The sequence below is a fragment of the Macaca mulatta genome, chromosome 1, assembly GCF_049350105.2.
Source record: "Macaca mulatta isolate MMU2019108-1 chromosome 1, T2T-MMU8v2.0, whole genome shotgun sequence".
Lineage (NCBI taxonomy): Eukaryota > Metazoa > Chordata > Mammalia > Primates > Cercopithecidae > Macaca > Macaca mulatta.
This window is the reverse complement of record NC_133406.1, coordinates 125,249,284-125,253,170: the sequence shown is the minus strand read 5'-3', so window position 1 is coordinate 125,253,170 and position 3,887 is coordinate 125,249,284. Positions and strand designations below refer to the sequence as shown.

Here is a 3,887-nt window from a genome sequence, read left to right as displayed (position 1 = left end):
TTTTCTTTTTTTGTCGTATCTTTGTCTGGCTTTGGTATTAGGATGATACCAGATTCATATAATGAGTTAGGACAGATTCCCTTCACCTCAGTTTTTTGAAAGAGTATCTGGAGGATTGGTACCAGTTCTTCTTTGTATGTTTTACAGAATTTTGTTGTGAATCTCTGTGGTCATTGGCTTTTATTTTCTTGGGAGATTTAAAAATTACCAATTCAGTCTCACTACTCGTTATTGGTCTGTTCAGTATTTCTATTTCTTCCTGAATCAATCTTGGTTGGTAGTATGTTTCCAGGAATTTATCCATTTCCTCTAGGTTTTCTAGTTTGTGAGCATATAGTTGCTCCTAGTAGTCTCTGATTATCTTTTGTATTTATGTGGTATCAGTTTTGGCACCTCCTTTTAAATTTCTGATTATGTTTACTTGGATCTTCTCTGTCTTTCTTGGTTAGTCTAGCTAATGGTTTATCAATTTTATCTTTTAAAGAACTAACTTTTTTTTTCATTAATCCTCAGTATTCTTTTGTTCTTAATTTTATTTAGTACTGCTCTGATTTTTGTTATTTCTTTTCTTCTGCTAGCTTCGAGTTTGGTTTGTTCTTTTTTTTCCTAGTTACTTGAGGTGCAATGTGAGGTGGTTACTTTGTTATCTTTCTTTTTTTTTTTTTTTTGATGTAGACATTTAACACTATAAACTTCCCTTTCAGTGCTGCTTTTTCTATATCTTAGAAGTTTTGGTATGTTATGTTTCCATTTTCATTTGTTTCAAAAAATTTTAAATTTCTATCTTAATTTTGTCATTGACCCAAAGATCATTCAGGAGTGTGTTTAATTTCCATATATTTGTATCATTTTGAGAGTTGTTCTTGGCATTGATTTCTAGTTTTATTACACTGTTGTCTGAGAAGATACTTGGTATAATTTCACTTTTTAAAAATTTATTAAAACTTGTTTTGCGGCTTAATATATTACCTGTCTTGGAGAATGTCCCCTGAACTGATGAGAAGAATGTCTATTCTGCCATTTTGGGGTAGAATGTTCTATAAATGTCTTTCAGGTTCATTTAGTCCAAAGTCCAATTTAAGCCCAGTTTTTCTTTGTTGGTTTTGTGTCTCAGTGATCAGTCTAGTGCTATAAGTGGGGTAGTGACATCCCCTGGTATTATTGTATTGCAGTCTATGGCTTTATTTAGGTCTAGCATTATTTGTTTTATGAATCTTAGGGCTCTAATGTTGGATGCATGTGTATTGTGATCATTATATCCTCTCGTTGAATTGATCCCTTTAGCATATTATGACTTCTGTCTTTTTTTTTTTTAATTTTTGTTGGCTTAATGTCTGTTTTATCTGATGTAAGTATATCTACTCCTTCTTGCTTTTGGTTTCTATTTGCATGGAATATGTTTTTCCACCCCTTTACCATCAATCTATAAGTGTCTTTTCCAGAAGGTGGGTTTCTTGTAAGTAGCATATAGTTGGTTCATGTTTTTTTATTCCTTCTGTTAATCTATATCTTTTAAGTGATTAATTTAATCCATTTATATTTAATGTTAACATTGATATGTGATTTTTCATTATTGTCATAATATTAATTGTTATCTAGTTGCTTTGTAGATTCTTTGTTTCTTTCCCCCACCACCCCCATCTGTGGTTTGGTGGAGTTCTATCATGCTGCCATTTATTTATTTCTCTTTCTCCTTTATGTGATTGTTTTATAAGACCTGTGAGTTTTATACTTCATGAATTTTTATGATGGTGAATAACAACCTTTTGTTTTCCATGTTTATAACTCCTTTGGACATTTCCTATAGGGCTGGCCAAGTACTGACAAATTCCCTCAGTATTTGCTTGTCTTGGAAAGAATTTATTTCCTTTTCATTTATGGAACTTATTCTGGCAGGACACAGAATTCATGATTGGTAGGTTTTTTAAAGCACTTTGAAAATGAAATCTCTTCTGGCTTGTAAAATTTCTGCTGAAATTTCCACTGTTAGTCTGACAAGGTTTTCTTTATAGGTGACTGGATGCTTTTCTCTTGCTGATTTTAGGATTTTTTTTTTCATGTTTACTTTAAACTGTCTGATGACAACACGTCATGATGAAGTCCTTCTTGCAGTGTATCTTCCTGGTGTTTACTGGGCCTCCTGTATCTAAATGTTTAATTCTCTTGCAAGACTAGGGAACTTTTTATGAATTATTTCCCTTAATCTGTTGTTAAAACTTTTTGCTTTTTATTCTCCCATACAAATCATTGGTATTCCCATGGACTCCATTATATACCATGAATCTATATATTGATATTCCATTGGAATACCAGTGATTTGTATGTTGGGAGACTTTACCTAGTCCCATACTTCTTGAAGACTTTGTTTATTGTTTTTTTATTCTTGCTTCTTTATTTTTGCTTGACTGGGTTAATTAAAAAAATCTGTCTTCAAGTATTGATGTTGTCTCTTCTGTGTATTCTAGTCTACTGTTGGAGGTTTCAACTGTATTTTGTTATTCCTTCAATATTTTTCAATTCCAGAAGTTCTATTTTTAAGATATTTATCTCCTTGGTAAATTTCTCATTCATATCCTGAACTGATTTTTTTTGTATTCGTTTTCAGATGTCTTCTGAATCTTACTGAAGTTCTTTAAAATCAATATTTTGATTCTTTATCTGACATTTCAAATATTTCATTTTGGTTAGAATCCATTACTAGAGAGTTAGTGTGATTTTTTGGGGGATGTGTGATAACACCCTACTTTTTCATACTTTTAATATTGTTATGCTGTTTCTTCTCATCTGAAGAAACAATCATTTCTTATATCTTATTTTTGCATTTACTTTTATTTGGATAGGACTTTTTTTTTTTTTTTTTTAAGATCCGAAGTGATTTTACTTTTATTTCCTTCACTTTAAGCCAGTCTTGAAATTTCACTGTGATTTCTGGGGTCAGGGCAGCAGGAAGGCGGTGTTAAGAATCATCAGGACTGTGACTCAGTTGGCCCATGGAGGTGCAGGCAGGGTGGACCCTCACTGGGGCAACTAGAGGAGCACAGACTGCCTGCTGGCAGGTAAGTGATGTTCCAAGGGCATGAGAGCTGGTACACGATGTCCTCTGTGGCTTACAGCTTGTGCAGCTCAATCAAACCATCCCCTGTGGTGGTCAGTGAGTCGGCAGTCAGCTTGGCTGCTTTGGAGTTGCCCTCAGCAGAGATGATGGCTGCCTTTTTCTGCTGCTCAGCCTTTTTCCACCACAAATCTGGCCCTCTCTGCTTTCTGCTGAGTCACCTGTTTGGCTTTCACCACTTCTGTGAACTCATTCTGGAAGCTCTGATATGCCAATGACATATTGTCCAGGATGAGCCCAAAGGTGGCTGCTCACTCCTAAAGGTCATTGCTCACCTGCCTGGAGACCAGTTGTCTCTGTGTGATTAGTTCTCCAGCATCAAAGTGAGCCAACACTGACTTGAGGATCTCTATAGTGATGGATGGCAGCACATGCTCATCATAGTCCTTTCCAGTGCTGGTATAGATGTGAGGAAGGTGGCTAGCAAAAGGTCAGAAGAAGATGTGGAGTGTGATGTTGACATTCTGTAAATCTTTGCTACCTGTGATGACTGGCACATTACATAGTTGAGATGGCAGTCAAAGGTAATTGGTTTCTACACTCATGGGATGAAAAAGTGATTCCTTTCCCTACCACAATGTTCTGTACTCCATGGAATTGGTCAAAGACAATAACTCTGCACCCAGCATCCACATTATATAAGGCAGAGTTCGCCACATCTACTGCAACAGCTAACGGTGGGCCAAACTTGCTAATGAGCTCAAACACTTTGGCAGTCATGTTTCCTTGTGCTGGAGCTTCCCACACCTGCTTCCACTCTGACCTCCACAAGAAT

At 35.7% G+C, this 3,887-nt stretch overlaps 1 pseudogene; it reads right to left on the bottom strand.

Moving 5' to 3' along the window:
• Nucleotides 1–3,012: 3,012 nt before the first annotated feature.
• LOC100426767 (prohibitin 1 pseudogene) lies at nucleotides 3,013–3,657 on the bottom strand (annotated as a pseudogene).
• Nucleotides 3,658–3,887: the final 230 nt, after the last annotated feature.